The sequence below is a fragment of the Pipra filicauda genome, unplaced genomic scaffold, assembly GCF_003945595.2.
Source record: "Pipra filicauda isolate LSUMZ 115617 unplaced genomic scaffold, ASM394559v2 scaffold16_size7369187_pilon, whole genome shotgun sequence".
In the NCBI taxonomy this organism is placed as follows: Eukaryota; Metazoa; Chordata; class Aves; order Passeriformes; family Pipridae; genus Pipra; species Pipra filicauda.
In genome coordinates this window covers 7,064,926-7,090,821 of record NW_024104207.1, presented here as the reverse complement: position 1 = coordinate 7,090,821, position 25,896 = coordinate 7,064,926, and the positions used below count along the sequence as shown (strand labels likewise).

Genomic DNA, 25,896 nt, shown 5'->3' with positions numbered 1-25,896 from the left:
GTGCTGGTGTTAACAGAAGGCAGAGTCAATCCATCACAGTCTCACCCTCAGCTGCTCACAGGGGAGACCCTCCAATGCTGTAACTCCAGTGACTGCATGGAAGGAGCTGGGGAAATACCCTCTGTTCTCCCCAGCTGCCCTAAGGAAAGGGATGATGTATGCTTCTGTTATGCCAAACCTCATCTGTGTAAACTGGAGTTGCAACAGATCCGTGAAACATATTGGGAGCTGCACATGATGATGGTTTGAACAGGCAGGTTGGGATCGTGGGATGAGGAAAGGAAGGGCCAACAGAGCAGTGTGGGAGGAGAGAAAACTTGGACAACACGATGCACCAGAGCTGGCAGTGACCCATGACAATAACCCTGAAGGAAAGAGGTCATAAGAAAGACATCAGAACAATGAACAGGGACTTGCTAAATACCTTCCCTGGCTCTCTGTAGTAGTGACTTGGCTGCAACTAATCCAGCACCTCCTGGGCCCACCTGGATCCAGAGGAGATTGGTCCTCTCAGCTCTTGTGCTCCCAGACCACAGAACTATGACTGTTAGTGCCAGCACACTGTTGCCTTAGTTTGGATTAAGGATCTTTGGAACCACAAGCAAATCCTCTCACTATCCAATGCATGTGGATATCACCTCTCCCAGTGTTCAGTTTGGCCCTGCAGCCCTCTGTGCTGCTCACTCACAGGACAAGACAACATATCCACACACCTGGAGTCTGAAGGTAAACTGTAAATGCACATGATTTTCACCAATTCTCTATTCTCACCATGATTAATCCAGGTTAGATATCTCCTGTACTCCAAGGACAGATGTTTGAAAGGTGTAACAGTTTCCAGCACCCCAGACCTCCCTTGCTTTGGCTCTGCTGTATCAGGCTGCTGGCCAACCCCTTGCCAAGCCAACGACTCTTCAAAAAGCAGTATGAACTGGTAAAAGCAGGCAGCAGCATGATATTTCAGCCTTGCTATAGTCTCCTGCTGGCTTTTATTACACTTCACAGAGCTAGGCTTGAACCATATAATCACATTTCAAAGAGGCTGGGGTATTGTTGGCAGTCTGCTTCATTCTTGACCACTGAGATTGTGAGATCTGTCCCTGCTGCTCAGAGAAAGAGAAGATTTCCTCCTTCCAGCAATTAATTAAACAAACTCAAACCCTTCAACACAACAACAAAGGACATCCAAGATAATCAGGACTTTTGCAGGACTGGCTTTTACCAAAGCTCTGCCAGTGCAGCCTCTCCACATGTTGCACAGGGAATGCAAAACTAGGCAAAACCAGGGAATTGTTCTGGAGAGCAGAATACTCCATACATCCCAACATATACCATACCCCAGTATCCTCATATGAAACAGTGATCTGTTCTGTGAGAGTCTTGAAGACAGACATAATGAGGCAATTTAAGAAGAGCCTGCGACCAGTCTCCTGGAGGTTTAGAGGATCTGTCCTGAATGGAGTTAGCAGGTTCAGACCAAAGTGGGTTCTCAAAACTGCATGGCCGAACCTTGGACTGTTGTTCTTTACCTAATTTTAACACACTGAGAAATTTGCACCGACTCGCTGGACACAACAGGAGTGGGCAGGAGGAGGGATGGTCACCACCCCAATGAGCAGCTTCACAGCCAGAACCTGGGAAGCCTTGGATCAAAAACTTGCCACATTGCAAGGTTTTGAGCAGGCCACTGGTCCCTCCATGTTTCAGATCCTCTTGTACAGTACTGAGGACGTTACGTGTTGAAGACACTGGGACAGGAAGATCTTGCAAGAATGAAGGCTCACATAAGCTGTTCAGAGAGCCAGGAAAGGATTTCCTTAGGAGACAAAATAGGAAATTCTGAGCCTATCAACAACACACACATCACAACAATCAGCAACCTCCCAAGACAGTGTTTTACTTAATGGCATGAACTTAGCAAAGCAGGAGTAGTGACAGTGACTGAAGGGAAAACGGAGCCATGGCACATGCCAGATTGCTCCCATGGCACTTCTGCAAGGGCCCAAATCCAAACAGCAGCAGAACCAGCCTTGCAAGTTACTGATGGCACAGGAGGAGCTGCAAGAAACACAAATTCAAACACAGTTTGCCTCCAAGAAGCAAATATGTGTGCAGCTGTGAAGGACAGCCAAAAAAGCACCTTCCTACAGCCCAGCAACAGGCAAACTGGGGCTTCAGATTTGCCATGTGGGAGGAGAGAATCATTCCAGCATTTCTACCCACTGCAGGACAAGTCAAACAAGAAATCCAATCCAATTTCCAGCATTTCAACACAGAAGTCCTATATTAGCTCAGAAGCACTAAATGAGGGAGGAAATCTATATTAACAGAAGCCACTGATAAGAAATAGGTGTGGGTTCCAGCTTTTTCTGGTGGTTGGCCTTTTCTCTTCAGTACTTGCATTAGTATTTCTGTGAAGTACCCACTGCAACAACTGCAACTCAATACATTTACAGGAAGTAGAGAACTATTCAGAATGAAGTGGTTTTTAGCCTCAGGTTTGGGGCACATTTAAAGGTTTTATTGCCAGGCAGATTTCATACAGGAAAACTATGACATAAACGACGCGTCTGAATATTTTTTCTAAGTGAGAGTATTTCCTGCCATTATTTTCTTGTGTTTATGTTCTCTCCAGTGCATCCTATTATAGCAAATCTGTTTGGAAGGGCTCCATCCCTGAAGATGATGCAAGCTCCAAGAATGCCTTCTGCCCAAGCAATAATCCTAAAGAAACCAGTTATACTACTTGTGTGCTTCACAATAATCAGATACACGAGGGTGCTAGATAGGCAAACCCAGAGCACCAACACACTGCAGACTGGGCTATAAATATCCAATTGTTTCATTTTTTGAATCTATCACTTTTTCTAGCCTATTTAGCAAGATCTGTTTCTGACCCAAGATTTACTTAAGAGATGCTCCCATCCAAACTCCATGCCCAGAGACAGTGCTGAAAACCAAGATGAGTTCTCTGTGAACATCTCCAGTGCTCATTCCAGTTCTTCAAAAATACAGCTAACCCACTCCCTGAAGGTGGACGTGGTAATACCTCATACCCTTTATTTTTAGCCTTGCTCTTCCTTCAAAGCCCAGTGAGATATGTGGAGTTTTGCAGTGTGCAAAGATTCCCAGCTCATGATTAACATCTATGTGAATAATAGAGCTTTAATCTGGTTTCAGTCAGTTACCTACTGCTCCAGCAGTTTAACATCATGGGGGAGCAAGAGCAGCAAGGGTATCCAGCTTTCATATAACTCAAAGCAGTACTAAACGAGGCTTAATTAATTGAGATCACAAGATGAAAAATCTCAATATATATAAAAGGTAAAACATCTGCTGATGCTCAGGCAGTCCTGAGATGGGATGCCCCATGGGAATCTCAGTTAAACTCCAATGAGAAGGGACTGAGACTCATCTGTGTACCAGAATTATGTTCCTCCTGCAGTCCCAGCCTCAGCTGGATGCTGGGTCTGAAATAAAATGGCAGGAACACAAGCAAAGCTCAATGTTTTAATCAGACACCTATTTTCTCAGCCAAACTTTCCAGTAAGCGCAATGTGGACTGAATTGCTCCTTCTAAAACAGCACAAGTGTGAAGGCAGCTCAGACAGTAAACCCTCTTCTCAGACTAGTGCACATGATTTCCATCATCTTAGTGTCACAAGTCCTGGCTGAACAGAAGCAGGGAGGGAGATGCAAGTCATGCAGGCCACACTGTGATATGGCTGCAACTCATTCTCCTTCCATATGTATCCTTCCCACATTCAGAGAGGGGCTGGTCTGCAGCCAGCCAAAGTCACTGCACGAGCAAAGTACCAACCTGGCATCTCAAAGGAAATAAAAACCCACTCCAGTGGTTCTTCTCTCCAGCATGAATCAAGTGAGAGAAACAGCCAAGTATCTAAAGATGGTTTGAAAAGGCAGTTTGGTATTTGCCAGGCCTCCTGGGACATAACTGACCCCGAGAAGGTCCCAGGCTGCAGCACCCAGTTCTCCCTTCAGCAGTGACCATGTATGGCCATGTATGACCCAAGTCATTCAGCCCTGAGTCACAGCTGTGCTCAGACCATGTTCAGACATCTGCTCTCCTGCTGTCCAGGCACAGGTCCTTCAAAACATCCAGTTTCTGCTGGCGTGGTAGACAGACTGCAAAACTCATTTTCAACGCACCTTCCCCATCAGGTTAGTCAAGCTCTCTTCCACATTGTCTAGCTCCTTAGTCATCATCTTTTCTCCTCCTCTTCCATCCACATCCTCAAGTGCTCAGAGGCAGAGTGGTGGCTCCTTATGAAGCCATTCTGATTCATTTCTGTAAGCCCTGCACAGAATCCTGGCACTCCATCAGGCACCGAGAGCTCCCGAAGCTCTCACACCACCCTAACAACACAGACATGCCATAACACCAACTGCATCTCCCTTAGTGCATCTCTGTGGCACCACAGACACACAGAATCATTTAGGCTGGAAAAGCCCTCTGAGAACAAAGTCCAACCACTGCCCCAGCACTGCTGAGCTCACCACTAAACCATGTTCCCCCATCCACACATCTGTTAAGTCCCTCCAGGGACAGTGACTCTACTACTCCGTGCCAGGGCTGGACAACCCTTTCGGACCATCCTGACCCCTCGCCCTCACCTGCTGCTCACAGACCACCGCCCAACACCACTTCCCAACTGATGGGATGCAGCTCCTGATTAAATCCAGGCAAAGCTTTCCAGAGATGGGGCTGAGTGACGTACCTCTATCTTCTCTCCAGTTCACAATATAAATGTGATACTGATTTTTTCCCCCCAAGTATATATTTAGGCATAATATATTTTAATGGTAAAAAGATGCTTTGTTCCATAGGGGATGTGTGTGTGTGTGTATTTGATTCCTGTGCTTCAAACAGATCCAGGAATGGAATTTCATACTTTTATAAAATTAAGAACAGATGCTGTGGACTGTTTAAACCAACAGAGAAAATAATAAGAGGAACACTCCGAGGAAGGTGACATGAAAAAAATGCTGAATGTTGCAGGAAAATGGAAATACAATAATGACTGTGAGACTTTTGGGACCCATGGTTCCATGCCACAAATCCCTCAGGAAAGACAGCTACCAGCTCGGGCACATTGAAGTTTCTTCTGCACGAGCTAGAGAGAGAAAAGTAATAGATAACAGCAGCTGAATACAGAGCACATTTGTCTTCTAGTACAACAGAGATGCAGTTCACCTTAAAATATAAATCACAGCACATGCAAAGAGAAATCTCTTCTATTATGTTTACCTCAAAATAAGCCAGTGAAGGTTGGGTTACGTTTGCCTGCTGCTTCTCTCTCTGCTTCTTTTCTTTCCAGCAGGTCCCTTGGTGGGACAGTTGGATTTCCTGGGAAGCTGAGGCGGCCACTGCCCTGCCGGGGGGTCCAGGGGTCCCTGCACACCCCCACGGGGCTGCCAAGGCTGCACCAGGTGCTTTGGTTGCTTGCTGTTCAGTGTTTCCATTCCAGCTTGCAACAGCGATGGAAACTTCTCCTTTTGGGTTTCAGTTTGTCATCACAAGGTTTATGTTTGGGGCTGAACCCAAGCCAGCAGCCTTTTGGAACTGAACTGGTTCAGAATGAATGTCTGCATCTCCCTTTCCCATGCTGACCCACGGGATACCTCACCTGGCAGGCCAGGTACCCCGTTTCCACCAGGAAAGGTTCTACTCGGAGTCAGAAGTGGTTCCAGCCTCTCTCTGTAGCTCCACGCAGCCCTGCAGGACGTCAGTGGCACTGCCACCCCCACTGGCAGAGCGCTGTGCTGAGGGAACGAGTTTGCTGAGCACCTTTTGCCTCTGGTCACAGAAACCAGTGCAAGAACGGGACTGGAATTCAGAGCCCGTGCTCAGATCCTGCCTCACACTTCCTGCACACAGAAGAGCCCCTGCTGTACTTGCAGATCACACATTTGCATTGCAAAGCGAGGGGTGCAAATGCCTGTATGTACAAGCAGATGCACATTCCGTAGGCAGAGCTTTGGAAATTCACCACACGACGTTCTGCCTACGAGTCAAAAGCCATCTCCAATTGCTAAAACTTAAATCAAAACACAAGTTGCTACAATTCATAAGGAGCTTAATATTTATTACCATGTATTGCAAGCATGCAGCTCTGGAGAAAGACTCCCTTACTGTCTTCAGTGATTATTCAAGGGACAGGGAAAAGAAAGAATAGCCTTTGATAGTAACAAAAAAAAAGCAAGTGTGGAGAAAGCAATGTATTAAATCCTTTTCACAGCCAAGAGGCCAAAGAAAATGCTATATATTTATAAAGGAAATGAAAACCTGTCAGGAACAAAATGAACTGAATAACAGAGTTTGGGCTGAATAAAGAGAAGCAAGAACTCAAGAACCAAAACACCAACCAGGGTGGAAAATACGGCATCCCTGGAAAGAGGGCTCTGAATGGATGTACAGCCCATTTGTATGGACTGGCCTGGATTCTAACTCCACAACTGGAAGAGCTGGCCTATAATAATTCTAAATCTTTGATGGTGAAAGATTACCAGAAAAATCACTGGGAAAATTCATGAAAACTCACATAAAACACAACTACTAGAAACCCAAGTACTGCTGTCTTGATAGAAACAAGGTTTTTTAGTGCGCAGATGACTTGGATTCAATTCCTGATATTAAATAATTTAGTTTTATGTATCTAATTGCAGGAAGTTTGTGCGATTTCAAAAATAAACAACATAAGTATTTCATATTCAGATACTTAATTACTATTACCATATTGATTGCAGGAAATAGGATTAACCACACATTATATTTTGTCAGAGGATAATGTCAACAATCTTCAAGTGATGGCTACCAATGAATTAGATCGGGGTACTACATTAAAAACAAAATACAAACCACAGCCATGAGGAAGGAGGATTCTCAATAAACTGGCATACTCATCTTTCCACTTGGACTTCCCAGTAAATCCAGGAGGGGAATATACTGTGTAAGTATGTACAGTTAAAGGGAAGAGAGCTGGAAGGTCTTTATCTCTTGAAACTTTCCTTTCTTAGGTGGGTCATCAGTGCAGTCATTCAATAGGTCCAAAAACGAATCCTACAAAGAACAACAGTGCTCCTTCCCCCCCCACCCCGTTCCTACAGAAAGATTTGGTGAACCAGCAGGAGGATCTGCTGGAATGTATTTCCAAAAGGACCTGAGTGTGGCACGACCTGTGCAGCTCACCAGGCCACCTCCTCCTCCTGGTGGCCGGGCACTGCTGCTGGGGGAGATCAACCACAAACGTCAGAAGTATCTGCAGCATTTAACACCAAACTCTCCCAGGGCTCTGCCCCTGATCCACCTCCCAGTACCCCCACACAAACGACCAAGCCACGGGACATGTCCCGGGCAGGTTTCATCAAACATCATCAGGCATTTCCTACGAAATAAAGCTCTCCAGAGCAGCTGGTTTAACTCCCTGCACAACCAAACCCACCTACAGCCAGGAAGCCTGTGCTGTGCTAAACCCCCACAGGATACCGTGAAGTACAGTCTGGAGAATCCACTTCAGCTCTCTCCACACAGACATACTGTTATTTCAGAGGGGAGCAGCAGAGGTTAAGTTGTGAATTAATGGAAGTGTTGGTCTTAAATCTGAAAATATGCTTTAAAAAAAAATAACACCAAACCACAACAACTTGCTGAGATGCACTGGGTTTGCATCTTCCTCACCACAGACTGCAGTTACCTCTCTGTACAGCAACACAAGGGAAAGGGCATAACAGGAAAAGAGCACAGGCACAGCCCTTGTACATGAAAGGCAGGTTGAGAATCTCCACAGAGGCACTTCAACATCTCTTGCTGTATAGAAGACAATGCTCTGATACTCCTCTTATTTGCTTTTCATCATCTTGAGGATTCCACAAATCCTCGAGTGCGCTGGGAGCTGTCGAACAGATTCTGCAGGGGAAGGTTGGCACTGGTGGAGGGAGGGAGGGAGTGTGGCAGCATTCCACTGGTCTCCAAGGCAGGGACAGACACTCCAACCACTTCACATCTCCAGGAATCCCAACTGCAGCTTTCAGCAGCCCTGCCTCACTCCTTTTCAGACACCGGGTTTAACATCAGAGGGGCATGAAAGCACAACCCCCCACGATTCCGAGGGAAGGCACAAATCCACCACATCCAGGGCTGCAAAGCTGCCCCAGCTTCCCCAGATAAGGGAGTGGCCTCGGGGCAGCTCTGCAAGCTGGGCAACACTTAGAACCAGAAATTCCTCAATGCCTTTTAGCCTTGAGAGCAGAGTAAATCCCTTCAACACTAACCAGCATTCAAATTAGCAAGGAAGAAATTCCAATTAATGTCCCCGGAGAAACTGGCTCTGGCAGAAGGAATTAGCACTCTCCTCCTTCTCCTCTCCGGACAGTGGAGCAGTACTTGTTTGCACTCACAGCTAACACACTGCAGGAGCCCAACACACAGGAGCCTTGTTGTTCCTCAAGGGAACAGCCCCTGACAATGCATTGAGGCCAACCTGCCTCACAGCTAATGCTGCACTTCCCAGTGATTTGCCCAGGATCTCCCACACAGGATTCACACCTGGCTTCAGCCCTTACAGATGGACTGGTGGATTCAGAGCTCATCCTGCCAGAAATCAGCACTTCTTATATCTACACGATTTTGCTCTGGCTCTTTCTGTGACAAAGTGGGGCTATAGGCCAGTGATTTTCACCTTTCAAAAGCAGAGAAGCCCTGCCTGGTTCCCAAGGCTGGCACTGCTGGTACAGCACACCCAGCCTGAGGCTGCTGCTAGGTGTTTTCCAGAGCCTAAAACAGAGAGCAGAGCTCCACAGCAGCCTTACACGAGGATTTAGGAGTTGGGACACCTCACCAGGAGTTGTGTCCTCATCTCCCCCAGAGACAAGGCAGGAAAGCAGAGCTGAGCTCTGTCCTCGAATCCCCCATGTGCACCCTGAAAGGTCGATTACTGGAACATTTACCTCAGAGCTAGTTTCTCAGATCGACTTTTCCAGATTGATCCAGGGCCCAAAGGCACTAATCTCAGGCTTTAGCAAGTGAGAGCTGTGCCTGATTTCCAGCAATGCCTGGTATGTACAGCAGCAGGGAACAACAGACACCTCCAGGCACTGCCATGGAAAACTCTGGTCATTACCCTTATAATTTTGTATTATTTGATTCAGCAACACAAAATCTTTCATCAGATGTGACAGAAAGGGAAACTGCTGTATTTACATAGAGTAGCACATAGCACATATGTTTCTGTGTGTGTACACACCCTCCGTATGTTCTTCCAGGAAGCCTACAGGAACCAAAATCTATCTCTGAGTTAGATAACCCTCACAGACTTTCTTTAAAACCCCTCCATTTTTCATTTCCTCAACGTTGCAAGCTTATCCAAATATCCTAAAACTGAAGTACAAATGAACAGCAACAATTCTGCCCAAGTTCCACCTAATCTAGACATAAGCAGCATTTATAAATTCATTGCCAACACTAGGAGGATTTCCTTGCCCTCTCTGACCTAGCAAACTGTGGCCAGCTGCTCAGTTTACCCCAGATCTTGGTAACTCTAAGCCATATGAAGTTTTAACAGCGATGCCAGGAGTAGGTGCAGAAGGGGAACAGAGCCAGCCCTCTGCAGCCACCCTCCCACCAGGAGAAATTCCCATGTTCCAAAGCAATGGCAGACACTCTGCATGCTCACTTTGGAAAGCCTACAGAGCCTCGATGAGAATCAGAAAGCAAAATACTTTATGGCACATTCAGAGCCCAGATAATACTGTTGAACTGGAGGCAACTACATTTCAACAAAAGTACTTCTAAGAGGACCCAACAGCAGGAGATTTCATGGCTGTGCACAATATTTCCAGCAACATCAGCTGAAGTTCTGAACCCTGCATAGCCAGGACTTCACTTAAGTCTCTTTTTTGGCATACTGTGGGACCACAGAGGCCATCAATATAAAGACTATTTTCCCCAATGCCAGTTCATAAAGGAGCACCAGCAAAAGACATGAGCTACCACCAAGAACCCATGGAGTTCTCCCTCATCAGGTGAGGAGGCTGCTCCCCCCCAAGAAGTCCCACAGACTGGGGGGCCTGACACCATGCTGCCCATGCTGCAAGCACAGCAGCCACCTCAAAAGGGACCCCAAGGAAGTAAATTTAGAGATGAACTCTCAGTCCCACTTAAGTCAGTGATACTTTTGTGATGAGCTCTAACAGAGCCATGAGCTCAGATCATGATGCAGCTGGTTTTTGGAAGGAGAACACCAAGGTGCAGCCCAGCTCTGCCGTCTGCCTGCAATATCACGTGTCAAAACACTTCCAGTACCAGTAGAACAGATAAACCATTGGGATGGCAGCACATCCACACCCTGAAGGCACCTCACGCTGCCAGATGAAACAGCAGGAGGAGGTGAGGCCTGGGCAGAGTGAGCTGCAGATCTCCCCAGCACATCCCAACACCACAACACATGGCCCCTTGCACCACTTGCCCCCCCTTCTCTGCTATGGTAACACCTCAGAAAGGCATCACACAACATAAACACGGGAAGTTCAGATTTCCAGCTAAGACAAGGAAAACCGTGACTTCTTGCATTTCCAAAAATCCCATGGTTGGTGGAGGTGACCTGAGCCCCATCAGGCTCCAGCACAGCTTTTCTTCTGCCTAAACCCAACAGCTCCAAGTGCTGTGCCCCAACAGGAGTTTGGCACTTTGAAGATTTAACAGCTTCTGTATTTGCAGAAGAGCCACTGCAGAGCACACACCACAAGGAGGTCACCTGGGCTTGTCACCTGGGCTTGGCACAGCTTTAGGAGGTACCCACAGTAGCTGGCCCAAAATCTCCACTTCTCTCGTTGGCATTTCATGCCCATTTTGCTGGAACACCTCTTAAAACCCCAGTCAGTCTGTAAGACAAACTGGGTGATTAAACAGGGGCAAAAGCTCATAATTAGCAGTCCACAGCAACCAGACAGCACCCCTGATCAGAGGAGAGAGAGGCTGCAGGTGATTCTGACAACAGGGGAACCAGCACAGCAATGGTGCCCACACCTCTGGTACCTCCTTGCTGCAGCTGCTCTGCAGCCACCACTTTTTGGCTCTGTCCATCACTGTGTCCATCACCTCTTGGCTCTGTCCATCACTGCAGCCATCACCTCTTTGCTGTCCATCCCCCACACAGGGGCAGCTCTCCAAATGTGGGCAGATCCAGGCTGGTAAAGCCCATGTGCTTCTCCAGAACAGCCAAGGCAGGAGAGGCACCCCCAGGACAAGCCCCTCATTCCTGCCTCACTGCTGCACTGCCACCCTCCCTGTGGGACAAGCCATGGCACCAGCCCCAGTGGAAGCTGTCAACGGAAGCAGAGAACATTCTATGCTCCCCTGTCATCACAATGGAGGGAGGCACAGAACCTTCCAGAACATGCTGCTCAATCATGAGCCTCTCACCCCAAGGGGGGCACCTGGGGCCAACCCCCCACTCCTTCCACAAGGCCACTCGCCTCAGGTTTAGTGTGAGCTGCTCAGAGAACCACAGCACACTCTCCACAGTTAATGTAAAATATTAATGTCTCATTTGTTCAACAATTTTGTGGAAATTAAAACTTTTAGGTTAATCATATACTGAACAATTTTAATTAAAGCAGTTATAAAACAATTAATCCACGAGAGCAGGCTTGGATCCTTGCCAGCCTTATTGGTTTAATACATGTAGGCAAAGCTTATTTCTCCCCATGTTTGACTTAATGAATGCTAATAAGTGACACAAAATATGCATGCAGAGCTCCTAATATAGTTAGTCCATCTGGTTTCACTTGCATTTTGTATTTGTCATTTTGCTTTGATAGAGGAATTGAAAATGAATTCTCTGCGCTAGAAATTAGAAAAACTTTGTACCCTGCTTAATTTAAAATAATTTTTGCAAATCTTTGGGTGTAAAATATACAGCAATTGAGTACAGTACATTGGCCAGCTATCTTTTTGGTTGCTCTAAGGTTGGAAAAGAGCACAGGACAGAAATACAAGACCATACCACAGCACTGAAGGAATAAACAACACGTGCTCAGCTTTTTTTCCCATCAGGATTTCAAAACATGCTTTTTGCTTGAATAGATGGTAATATAAAGGCAGGGGATAAAATATGATTTTAAGCGTCTGAGACAAATCCTCCACTACTCCAATTTGTTCTGTATTACAACTTGTTTGATTCATTTGGGGATGTACTTGTTTGCCAAAGCAAGCAGAGATCAAGCTCTTTGTTGAATATTTAACCTATGCCAAAAATTTTTACCTTTTTAGCATTTCTGTTTGAGTTACAGAGTCATGTTACTTCCAGTAGTGCTCTGGACCACCACGGCCAGGTGCAACCGCTCAGCTTTGCCATGTAAAATCCCTGGGCAAAGGCCTTGCAGAGCTGAACTCCTTTGCCTGCAGCTCAAACCACCCTGTGAAGAGTTTGCTTTCTCCCAAGCATGCACAAAAAAATGAAAAATGGGCTCTTCTCTGGGTAAAATCCAGAAAACACAACTCATGTCACACCATGTGATCGTACATGATGTGATCTGTCACCGTGGGAAGTGGCCTCTGTGGAGATTCTAGTTCACAACACAGCACCACCACCAGCACCTCTTTGCAGTCCTTTCAGAGGTTCCCAAATGCCCCTGTGCAGAACCATGAGGGTCCTTCCATTAATCCCACTGGGGTCTGCATCAGCTCCAGATGATGTCTAGAGCTCTAGACAACATCTCCTTCCACAACCAGAGTGACACAGCAGAGGCACAGCTGCCCTGGGTTAAACTGTGCAGTTACCTTCTTCCTTGCTTAAGGTCACTTCCCATTTCTGCTGCTGAGATGTCCCAAATGGTGACGACAGGGAGCCTATTAGAGCTTAAAAACTAGCTCTGTTCCCAGAGGACCAGTGTCCCAAATTCAGTCACGCCAGAACAAGCAGGAGGAAGGGAATCGTGTATGTGTGTCCTGAAAAGTGCATTAAAGATGACAGAGCAGAGGAGGAGAGCTCCTGATCACCACAACCCTCGTTGTACCCTCAAGGTGAGGAAGGGAAAAACTTCCTCTCTCCCAGTGCTTCAGAACTGCAGAAGTGATGATAAATCTGTGCACGGGCCACTGGCATTACCTGCTTAACCCAGTAATTAGTTTATGAGCCACCCTTGGGCTCACCTTGATCTACAGGTTTAGTTTTGAGTTGCATTGCTCCTGCACTGATGTCTCCTGCTACTTCCTACAGGAAAGGTGCTCTGACCACTGCAGGAGGAAAATACGGGCACATAGCCTGTGCTCCACACTCATCCCACCCCCGACCCTCCCTGTCCTGCAGTTCAGTCCTGATGACCTGGATGACCTGAAAGCATCAAGACCTGGATGCCTCCATGGTACAAGATGCAGCCTCAGATCATGTCACATTTCCAGCAGCTCATTAAAAGCACCACTTCAGCAAGGCAGCCCAGGAGGAATATGGAGTGTAGGGAGTGCAAGGAAAAGACAAGGAGGGGGTGAAACACATGGAAACAGCTTCAGGCAGATGAATAACTGCCTTACAATGAACTTGCTCACTGTTAGTGAGCAAAATTTGGAAACTCGTGTGTGAACTGAAGCCCTCTGGCAGCCCGTGTACCTGCGGTACCTGGGGAGGGCAGCACGGAGTTGCCCCTTGAACAGGGCTCAGAGCAATGAATTTGTCGCCCTGGTTCACCCCCTCCTGCAGCGTGACAGGGAGCAGCTGAACGCCCCTGTGCTGGGGAGCTCCCCGCGCCGTTTGCCGGCTCACATCTGAGTCACCGTTTATCCCGCAGCAGTCTCTTTAACGATGATATTGCATTTTTCCGCCAGAAAGATCCCAAAATACCTCCCGAGTCACGCACAGGCTGCCGCAGCCCATGCTCTCCCTGCAGCTGGGGCTCCTGCCGGGGCGATGCCGAGCAGGGACCACCAAAGCCCCAGGGGATGAAGCCCCCGGGCAGCAGCACCTGCCGAGCTCATCCTGCCCGGCACCGCGGGGCAGAGCCAACGTGCTGATGGCAACGCCAGACCCAGGGGCTGAGTCTGTGCAAACTCTGAGCAGAGAGGGACACCCGGCACCAAAACTCAAATTAAAATAGAGGGCCTGGATCGCTTCTGCGTCCCTAGAACTGAGAGCTTGCCAACAAGCTCTTTGTAAGTGCTAAATACCTTCTCTATGTGTCACTTTGAAAAAAGGAGATGTGGCTCTTCTGCACGGAGACACTCCGGCAGAGCAGCTTTCCTTCCCCCCTCCCCTTCGTTTTTTTTTTTTTTTTTAAGTGTTTAAACATCCTACAAACACTGTTTAGGGAAGTCAGCAGGAGGTCAAATAGAAGCCTTGTGTCTCAGTGGATAACAATCCTTCTGTGAAATCATTCCAGCACGAATCGAGTCACTCTTACATCTCTCTCTCCACCTCTTTTTTCTTTTATTTTAAAGGCATTTTAGCAAAGCTCACTTTGAAGTTTAAACCTCCTGCAACAACACTGCTTGCCAACAAGATAAAATATTTAGTACTGCTATATACTAAAATCATATCTCTAACAATACCTTCCACGCCTGACATAGCACAAAAGTTAATTCAGCCAACAAAGCAATGCTTGCATTTTGTGTCTCGAGAAGCAGCAATTTATCTTTTTTGTATATATAAATTACATACACCATTGTGCCATTTAAACCTAAAACCTCCTGTTGTTAAATAGAGAATAGAAAGATCTTTAAACACAGACAAAAAGATCAGAGCTGTAGGAAGAGCTGTGACAAGTGCAGGAGAATGGCAAAATAAATGCGAAAACCACAATGCTCCCCAGCAGATCCTCCATGCTCAAGCCAACACGTGTCCTTCACCTTGTGGGGTTGGTTGGGGGTTTTTGGCAGCAGCATCTCCCTTCAGCTATAAAGGCAATGGTATCTATTTGTGATTGCTGGCAAGAGCCCATGAAGAAACACATCCCCATAAGGGCACTGATAAGGCAGCAAATGCACCAGCTGGGCAGGAGGGGATTTTAGGAGCAGCCACTTGCCCGTGTTCACACCACCTCTGCTGTTGCCCAGTTTATTGTGGTTGGTGTGTGACATTTAATGCCTGTGGCTGCCTCTCTCTCAGAGGGTTCCTGAACAGATGATGGCAAGTACTCACTGTCATGGATTCAATGGGAAAACAAAACAACTGCAGGTGAGGACAGGCAGTGCCTGCCAGTGACAACAGTGTAGGTACAACGTGCCTGTCACACACCTCCTGCCCCCCCTGCCTTGGACCAGGGACCTGCAGAGTGCTTACCCAGCTCTGTGCACGGCCAGGGAAGGAGAAGCTTCCCCTCTACAGATGTGCTCTGACCAAAGGCAGGAATGGTGCAAGGGTTAGGGAAGAGAATGGAAGGGAAACTTGTCCTGCAATCTGACCTTTTGGGTTTGTTGTTAAAGAAAATAATGGGAATGTTGCAGTGACTGCAATGTTTTGTTGGCAAGGTTGTTTCATTTTAGTTTTGTCTCCACTGTCTTGCCTCCTTTAGTCGCCTCTTCAAAATAAGGAACCAGTAACTACCTTCCCCCAGCCAAAATCCTACCATTTCTGCCCTTGCTTTTATAGGCTGCTCTTTACCATGTGAAGAGGCATCACCTCAGTGCCTCACGTACCACATCCCCCCTCCCAGCATAATTCGATGCATTTTACTCTTTCACATAAAATTAGTGGAAACAGTCCCAAAATGTCTGTCTTTTCCCATCTCTTTGCTGTACCTAGAGCACAAACTCCTCCCCAAGCAATTCAATTCCCCTCTCACATATGCTCAGCACACATGCACTCAGTAATTCCATCTCCACAGAACTGGCTCAGGGCTCCCGAACTCAAAAAAGGCAAACTAATTTAAAACAAACACATAAATGCCTTTCCCTTTTACCTCTTCAGGATGCAAACAACAGCACTGCCAGTGTGAGTCAGCTCCCAGTTCTGGAGATCATCTCCAGAGCTCTGTCTTACCCCAGAACACAGCCCCCTCCACTGGTCCGTGATGCCACCTGGGATCCAATTTGCCTTCCCATCCTTGTGCTCTCCTCTCCCCATCCCTGCCTTATTCTTGTTCCATTCAAACACCATCTTCAACCTCCCTGTTCATCTCTCAAAGCTTCCCAACCAGTAGCTTTTAAACATTCACATCCTCCTCTGGACTTTGGTGTCTGTCCCCTTGCTGCCCGTGGCCAAACCTCTCCCCAGCAGACTGGGGGAGCCCCTCTGGGAGCTCGCATGGAGCGGAAGAGATCGCAGCTGGGGCCTTTTTACAATGTGAGGCAAACAAAATCCAGGCACTGCCAGATGACTGTTACCTGCAGCATGAATAACTGCTTTTTACAGGTTTATTATTTTTTAAACAATAGTGTGTGTATACACATCCATATATATGCTTTTTTAAGGTACAGACAGGATTTTCATGGCAGTGATTTTATTTTGCTCTTCTTGGAAATTAAGAGCATAATTCACCAGGTGCAAACTTCTGCTAGGAACAAGCATTTCTAAAAATTCATCCTCTGCTTTCCCATTTAGAATTACCCCACAGCTAGAGCCTCGATCTTTATCTCACTGATACCTGATGTAGTTCTAAAGGCAGAAGCAGAAATACTACTAATTTACTGCAGTGCAAAAGTTGAGTTTGTATTCATGACATTAAGATCAATGGCACAGAATCAAGCCCTCCTAACTTGAGTCCAACACCAGGACAGTGGTACCTGCCATAAGCTGGTCTAGGCAAGTATTTAAGCAGAACCTCCAGGTTATTGTTTCCTCCCTGTCTTGTGCACCTGCTGCTACAACGTGTTTTTAAGAAACCTGGCTCAGGGATCTGGCTGCTGACAGAATGACCTGATGGATAAGGTGAGAAGCAGGATTCTGTCATGGGAATCTTGCCCACCTTGTAGTAGATCACAGTGAGCCCTGTCCCTGGATGAGCACCCCAAAGCTCTGGGGAGCACCCGAGGAGCCGACCGAGCTCCTGCATCCCCTGCAGCAGCCGGGAAATGTGACCTGGAGATGCTGCTCTGCAAAAATGATCTATGAGAAGGAATCAAATAACAGTAATAAAAAAGCACTCCACCTGTGGGTGATCATACTTTTTAAGATGGATTAACAAAATGACTGCTTATTTATTGAAAATAATGAATAGCCTAGTGCTTTTAGTTCGGGAAGGGATGCAGGGGGGAAAACCTGCTGCAGCAGAGTTTTAAATAAACTGAAAACCTCTGGCAGTGGCATGTATCACAGCCAGAAGTGATACAGGGACTCCTGGGAACATGACTAATGGCAGCTCCTGGAAAGCACAACAGGAATATAAGCAAAGCTGGTAAAAGAGTCAAATGGAGGGAAAGGGAAATGTAGAGAAGAAAATGTAGGCTTGCTCAGCCTGGATCAAGACTGATGCCTCAAACCAGGATTTTAGAGAATTCTGAAACAAAGGGAAGGAAATGCTGTCCCTGAACTAACCTTTGCACCAGGTCCTGTCTTGTGTCTCTGGACTCTGGCCAAGCCCACTGGCACGAGTATCTCTATTAACACCTGAGCTGGGGCAGAGACTGTCTAAAAGGAAGAGCAAAACTCTCAACCTGGGCTCCAGGACCTATCAAACAGACTTCCAGCAGGTCAACACTAAGTCCTCAGAGCATATTTCCAAATCTGGGTATTTCCTCTGTTATCAGACTCTGTAGGCAACCAAACTCTTTAAGGCATCTTTCAGCAGCACCCAGGAGTGAAGCAGGGAAGGGCTCTTTGTTTTACAGAGCAGTGCAGAGAAAGCAAGGGATCAGATTTCTAGGTCTAAATTCCCCTCCCAAAACCACATGGTCTCTTTAGTGTACCTTGTCTAGAGATCTTCAGAGGTGCTTTGCCACGAGGAACCTCAGGAGCGAGGATTTAGCCCAGTTCAGCTGTTCCTTCCATGACTCCATGGGACCAAGTCCCCTGACAGAAGAGAAACTGAATCCAAGTCCCACAGCCTCTCCTGCTATTACACATCCCCCTTCACCAGAAAACCATTATATCCACCCCTGACACTTCACAAGTGGTGAAAGACATCAGCAAAGGTATCAACAGGATTTTAACCCCAGTAACCAGAAAAGGAGGGCATCACCACAAAAGTAAAAATGCTTTTTAGAGATGAATTCTGTAAACCCAAATTTAATTTTACTCTTTTCTTGGAATTTCATTAACCAGCAGCAAGGAAAGGGCAAAGGGAGCAAGACATTTTGCCAGGACCTTCATGGCAATGAGATTAGGAACACCCTGAAGGTAACACGGTACCACAGACACATTTTTTGCAGCAGTGTGTATTCCAGCAGTGTAAGAGGAAAGTGGGGTCATTCAGGACAATGTGATGTCCAGTACACACAGGGGCAAAAGTAAAACACTTCCCTCTGGATTAGCTTTCTTCCCAACTGCACCCAGCGAATCATGGAAGCAGATTAGTTCTGGGTGTTCATTCAAACCATAATCCTCTAACCCCAGTGCTGTTGCCTTCATGGTGCTAATTTAGTGAAACAGAAGATTCCATATGAAAGGCCTTACGGCTCATCTCCATTCCCAAGAGATGGCTGATAAAAACAGGACCTTATTCAAATTTCAGGTACCACAGTGCAGAGCCATGGAGTACTGTGCTTTGACACCAACACTGCTAAACAAAAGCTTCCTCAAGAACTTACTAATTCTTTTTAAACTGAAAAAATGCACATTTGTGCTTTTTCTGCCTGTCACATTCCTATTTGAACATCCAGGACTTGCACAGTTCTGAACAAAAAATACACCACTCCTGACAGCTCATTCCTAAACAGGGGAAGAGTTAGATGAAAACAGAAATTCAGCATCCAAGCTTTTAAGAAACTAACCTGGCAGATTGCATGCAAACTTCCTTGGCAAACACAAACAACAGGAGCTGAATAATACATATAAATATATATTGACAGAATGGCTTCTGCACACACCACTTTCAAGGTATATGATGGAAGCACCAGCGAATTTTGTGGAAAGCCAGCACTGACTTGGCTTGAAAGGCACCTTAACAAACAAAGGAAGTACATTAAAAAAATGCAGTGCTAAGACATTATCAAAACATGCATTATAGCCTGTGAAAGCCCTGTGCAAGCGAGTGTGTCTGCAGAGGACTGTGCAGAGCATTGATCTGTCTGTATTCCGGCCGCTTTTCGGGTGATGCCTGACCGTAGTTTACAAGGGCAAGCTCAGAGGTCCCCATTGTTTATTTCTCTGCAGTCTTTTACTTGTCACTGATAATAGTTTTCAAGTCATCCAGCCTGGGAGGATGCAGACAGGGGTCTGCCAGGGGTGAGAGGTCAAAGCAATAATGTGCCAACCAGGGTCAGAAATATTTATCTGCACCAAAATGGTTCTGGATAATCAAATAGTAGAAAATTAGTTTCGTGACAAGGCTCGTATTTGGCTGTTTTCCTTACACAGCACAAGGAAGGAGCAGGGCCCATCTCCAAAGGAAAGGACACTTTGCCACGTGTCTGCCTCAGCTGCTGTATGGAGACTGTGACAATCCTGCTGTGGCATCCACCAACCTGCTCCTGCCACCTTGGAGAGAGCCCCTGCCTGGCCCCAGCTCTGCTGAGCTTTCTGTGGGCACGAGGGCTTCAGCCCAAAGCTTCAGGGACAGGGAGCATCTGTGGGGAGTGTCTATTCCCAGGCATGGCACAACCCCATGAAGTCATTGGAGCTCCTACACCTCTGGTAAGCGGTGCAGGGTGAAGGTCAAACACCCAGCTTACACTAAATCCTGAAACCAAGATTGCTCCAGAGATGGCCAACAGCTAAAATCTTCTGGACAGATAAAACCACTCACAAAAATACACCCAAGTGCCAGCCCTTCAGCAGGCATACCAGCACTTTGTATGCTCTGTCTCCTCTCCACTCTGCCAGCTGTTTTTCACTTCATGTTTACTGGTAATACAGCAGAGCATCAGCCCCCTGGATTTCAGTAAAGTATTTACTCACACTGAAATGGGAAAACATTGCTCTTGTTAAAAATTCCCATCAGACTGAAGCAGATCTGCTCCTCAGATAATATAATGGCACTGAGGTCCTCAAGAGAACCCCCTCCAAAGCTAATAAAGTGAAAACAAATCCAGTTACATTAGGTTAATTTAAAGAACTTCTCTTTTTTAAATGTACGTGGAGAGAAAATGGAAGAAACCTACTACTTTAATTCCAGCATTATAAATTTGATTTAGTGAGTGCAGTGCACACCACTGTGAGAGCAATAACAATATAGGAATGTTTTAAGCAGAGAAAATAAATTATTTCAAAAGGGAGTGGTGAGGGAAGAAATGACAAATGTGTGAGAGAGAACCTGCTCCAATATTAATTAGAGATCTGCACTTCAGTTTGCATTTGGCTTCATTAAACAAGGAACTGAAGTTAGCAGAGGCTCCAGACTCAATGGAGAAAAACAGCTGGAAACTCAAGCAAACCCCTCCAGAGGTGCCTGGTTCTTACCCCAGCTACAGGAGAGCCCTGGGTGACCAGCTCAGATTTATGCTCCCATTCTTTGCACACCCACGTGCAAATGATGAACCCCATCTCTGGGGAGCAGCTGCAGTCCCAGCTACTATAAAGGAGCAAGAGAGACTTCATGCTTAAAATTAATGAGTCCACCCAAGCTACTGCTCCCAAAGGGGGTTTTAAACCCACCTAAAGTGAACAGTGATCAAGACAGTGAAGTGCTTCAGCAAGCAAGCGAATGAACTACGGGGAGTACTCACTAAATGTGGGAGCACCTCCCTGTGTTCCCCATGTCTGGTTCCTCGGGAGCCAGGAGGAAGCTGAGCATGGGATGTTCTGGACACCTCCTGCTAGGACTGAGCCTTGGGCAAACCCTCCTGCCTTTGTGCTGGAAACACTGGAGGATCTCAGAACAGAGATGTTCTCTGCAGACAAGACAATACTGTCGCGTTTTCCATGCACAGTCCCCAGGTTACTCACACTGCAAATCCTTTCATTTTCACAGGAACAGGTACTTTTTCTCTGGCCCCTGGAGACACTGACCCAAAACACACTCCCTTAGAGCAATCCCATGTCTCCTTGCAAAGTAACTGGCATGTTTTCCTTTGGCTTGGTATCAATCACACTCACTTCTCAAACCCTGGCAGCTGGCAAGCAATGGCTGTGGCTACATAACTTCCCCCAAAAACAGTGGGAGAGGTGAAAGAACAACAGACACCTGCCCATCCATGTGTGGAATTGCCACTGAGCCTCAGTGCTGTGGAGGCAACTCTGCTCCATGCAGAGGGGACCTGCTCCTCCACCTCCAGCACCACATGGAAAAAGGGAAAGCAAACGTAGCAGCAATGTAATCCAAAGCAGATAACACCAATCAGGGAGGTATTAAATGAGGTGTCCCCCCCTCAAAAAAAAAAAACCAAAAAAACAACAAACCAAAAGACAACACAAGGAACAACAAATTAATACACAGGTTCTGTTTTATATATAACATCTGTCAAAATACTGAAGTGTTTGCTTTGTTGTACAAGCAGGAGGTTATGATTTTGCAGACAGTCATAAAGCAGGGTAGTATTATAAAAATTACGGATTTGCTTCATTTTCTCTACTGGTTTGCAGTTACTAATTATGAGACTGCTAAGTGCCAAATAGTCAACAAGCAAATCTAATTGTTATTTAACTGCAGCCAGCCAGGTTGTAGATGCACTCACAATACACACATGTGCATTTAGTTCACTGCTGGTTGCATGTGGAGTCGGGTCTACGAAAGGGAAGGCAGCACCACATCTCCCAGCCACGTGTTTGGACACACTCTGCCAGAAGGCACATCAAGGCAGCTGAGAAAGAGTCTCATTTTTTCTGACTTGGGCTCCAGTAACCAAGTAGCAGGAGGCAGAATACAGAACCAGAGAATGGTTTGGGTTGGAAGGACCTTGAAAGGTCACATAGTTCCCTGCCCCCCAGCCATGGGCGGGAACATCTTCTACTGGATCAAGTTGCTCTGCGTCCAACCTGACCTTGAATGTGTCCAGGGAGGGGGCAACCACCTCTCTGGACAACCTGTGCCAGTGTTTACCCACCCTCATTGTGAAGCAGTTTCCCTTATATCCAGTTTGAATCTACCCTCTCAGTTAAAAACCATTCCCCCCTGTCCTATCAGGACAGGCTCTACTATAAAGTTTCCCCATCTTTCTTACAAGCCCCCTTAAAGTATTAAAGGGCCACAATAAGGTCTCCCTGAAATACTCTGAATTTCTTGAGAAGTCTCAGCAGCCATGCATGTAATGCAGAATAATGACCACACTTGAGGCTTTAATCTCTTACAGTGCCAGAATCCAGCCCCTTTCCTGCAGCTGGGTGGGGGGACAGGCTCGTTACTTCCATGGGCTGGAAAAAGGCTGTGAGAGGTGGCAATGGGGTAGAGATAACTGGGGTACAAATCTGGAACTGATGCTGCAGCAGAGCCATGTCAGTCACTTACAAGCCCCCAGAGGTGCAGGAGAGTGAGGATCAGTGCATCACTTTGGAGGAAAACAGACCCACAAGGACAGCAGGGACGGGCAGGGAGGGAGAGGAGGCTGGGACAGGGGACACCTCACCTGTCACACCAGAGAGGGCTGCTGGGCTAAAAAGGCTGGTGATAAAGCCAGGAACAAGAATGGGGAGGAGGAAATGAAGCAAATCAGAATCCAGCAGCTGCACTGCAGTTGCTGGGCCCATTCCCACAGTCCTGGCTGGGACAAGGGAGCAGGGAAATAGAGACACAACTCACCCCCTTCCTCCTGGCACAGCTGAGCCCTGAGCACCAGATTACAGAGCTGCATGCTCAGAAGGGATTCCCAACAGACTGGGACTGGATGCTCAATGAGGGCTCTGCTCCATCTCTGCCCTGGGGGCACCTGCTTCCTGAAAAAGCCAGAGCTGGGTCACCGTGTCCTGGGACACACTGATCCTTGAGCAAACCAAGGAGAGCAGCAGTTCACCTGAACCTCCAGCACAGAAGTGAATTTATCCTTTCTCCAAGCCCCAGTTCCCCCAGAGCATCCCCAGTCACAAGTGGGAGGATCTCATTTATTTGACCACCACTCCAGAGGTGTAAGGAGTCGCCTGGAAATGGTACCTAGAGGATCCACGGGAATAAATAAAGCAATTACAAAGTGGCACAAATAAAATACAGCATGATAATGAGGAAAATATCTTTGGTTTTTATCCATTTGCAATGCAGTTATCAGTTAGCCTTGATTTGCAGTTCCATTTTACCATGCCAACTTTCAAGTTACTTTCAAGAGTTTGGGTCAGCTTTTTTTGGTTTTTGTGGGGGGTTTTTTGTTGGTTTTTTGGCCTTTTTTTTATTGTATTGTTTTCCTGAACTTTTCTGGGACACTGCATTTTGATGGACTCCACAAAGGTAGTCTATGACAGTTCACCTTTAAAAGATTTAGGCAACCACAGAAAGTATTATAACAATGCAGTTTATGTAGACCTGGAATGTATTCTCCAACGAGATTAACTTATCTAATAGGATTTGGGGAAGCTTTCAGGGCCATTAGGATGCCCCGTATATGCTAAAGGCTCCAGATGCTGTAACCATTTGATTTAATCTAATCAAGAGACTGCCTAGGTGTGTATTTTGTCAATGGATGTTTCCACCATTTTCATATTACATCTCAATAGACAACTCGCATCTGAGCTCATCCTGTACATGCAGGCAGGCACATTTGAGGCTAATCTTCAATTATAAGAGCCACTAATTATTAAAGCCTGGTTTACAGCTGGTTGCAGTCTAATCCTGCATGGTATGGAGCATTCCCCTAAGTGCTGCTGAAGGGACACTCCACGTACCCACTTTCCTTTATTTTATCTTATAAACCATTCCACTCTGCTGTTGTTTGTCATTCATCCTCAGGAGGAGCCCTTGGTGCCCCTGGGTGCCAGGTGCTGTGCAGATCAGCAGTGCTAAGGCTCAAGAGGAAATAAAAACATCCTTATCCCGGCGCTCTTGCCGTGCAAACACACACGACCGGAGGCGTAATGGGAGAGCGGGAAGGGAGATGGAGGGGCCTCTCTGCACACATCTCATTTGATAAGCAAAGAAGATGCTATAAATCGCACTGATGAGCACTTACCCTCTGGAAGTGAGCGAGGGCCCTGTGAGGGATGAGCAAGTGCAGGAGTTACCATCTCCTCGGGGGCTTTTAGCCCTAACAAAAACATTTCCTTTCTCCAGGTTAAACAGAGATCCTCAATACACATTCTTTAAATCCCGCCCCAGAGAGGAAAACAAAGGTCAGCTCACAGGCTGGCGAGCACCCCTGGCTGAGAGAGAGAGAGACAAATGTCTGGCATCCCCCAAAAAACTACACACATCCCCAAAACCCTACACACATCAACCGACTGCCAACTGCACACACACAGTGCCCACCAAGCCCAGAGAGCACCCATGAGTGAGAGGGGCTGCAGCAACACCTGGAGCATCCAGGTGTGGCTTTTGCTCATTTGTTATCTCTGGCCTTGCAAGTCTGAGGCAAAGAGAGGGTTTTTTTAAGATTCAGGAGATTGCATTGAAGAAAGTCCTGACCACCAGACTCACCTGAGGTGAATCTGCTCCCGGGTGACCGTGGCTGTCACACATCCAGCCGGATCATTTCAAGCACACAAGGAGCAGCTGTAGTGTCAAGTGACTTTAACCTGAATTGGGCAGGCTCAGCAAGGCTGCAGATCTATCCAAGCCCTCCTTTATGTTTATTTTCAAGGACTAGTTCAGGCATCTCTTCTTCAGTGATATTAATCAGAGGAAAGGAGCAAAGATGAAAGCCTGCAGCAGCCTCTGGGCAGGATTTGTCCAACCCTGTAAATTAGCCCTCCCAGCAGATCAAAATTTGAGAGGTATGGGCACCCAGGAAACATGAACTATTTGAACTGATCCTGATTTACCAGGCTGTGAGGAAGTGATTCCTCATTCCCCAAACACCTTCTCATGTGAATTTTTCCTTACATTTTTTCCCATTATTTTTCCAGTGGAAACAATTTATTTTTAGAATCAAGGCTAAAAGGCCCAATGCATGTTACTGACAACTCAGAAACATGATGTTCCTCCAAAAGCCTTCAACCCTGCCCCTACAGAAACCCTGCTGTCAGCAGCTTGGCTCTCTTGGCTTGCCTGTGCTGCAGAACAAATACTATCACTCATCCTGTCGAGCTTGTGTAAAATCAAAATACACCACAGGCACAGCACATGGTGTATTTTTGTTTTAGGGACTGGCTCATATATACAATTTGTGGTTGTGAACAGCTAGTGGAGGTCACAGAACCAGCATTTCAGGAGACACCAAAACAAAGTCAAGATGGATGGAGGGCAGCAGATGCTCAGTTCTGTAACACAGAGGAGCTCCATTGATTTCAACAGCTTTTTATTCAGGTGCAACAATCACCAGTTTCTGGCCTGGTGCAGGCTGTCAAACACTAAATGTTCCCCAATCCCATGCCAAGGCACAGGAGATGGTGACAAACTCTGAGCAAGTCAAGTGAAATCTAACACTGGCACATGCAAAGTGACCGACTCATTCCAACTCTTTTCCCTGTGGCATTCACAGGAAAAGCTTTCAAGTTTAGCTTTCAAGTTCCCTCAAAACACTTAAACACTGCACTTGTTTTAAAATGAGAATTAATTCCACATTCAGGAAGTTACTTTGGATGTAGGTTGATGCTAACTCAAATTAAATTATAGTTCTATTTTTCTTAAACAAAAACTTTTGTCACTTCTAGAAGCCTTGCCGGAAACAAGCAGCCCCTCTGCCTAATTAAATCCACAGAGTCAAGTTGTGCAGACACAAGTCTGGCTCTGCCACCGATGCTGCAGGTGACCTTGAACAAGTCACTGAATAGTCCC

General features: G+C 46.6%; 1 protein-coding gene and 1 long non-coding RNA gene across 3 annotated transcripts in view; both read right to left on the bottom strand.

Annotated features, from left to right (window-relative positions):
- The window catches only part of LOC114003230, a 38,966-nt gene extending 27,679 nt beyond the window's left edge, over positions 1-11,287 (bottom strand). The window contains exon 1 of the long non-coding RNA XR_003546155.2: positions 11,117-11,287. This is a non-coding gene — a long non-coding RNA (uncharacterized LOC114003230). The remainder of the gene's footprint in view (positions 1-11,116) is intronic.
- The window catches only part of LOC120322935 (autism susceptibility gene 2 protein-like), a 209,570-nt gene that overhangs the window by 153,490 nt on the left and 30,184 nt on the right, over positions 1-25,896 (bottom strand). The window lies entirely within an intron of this gene.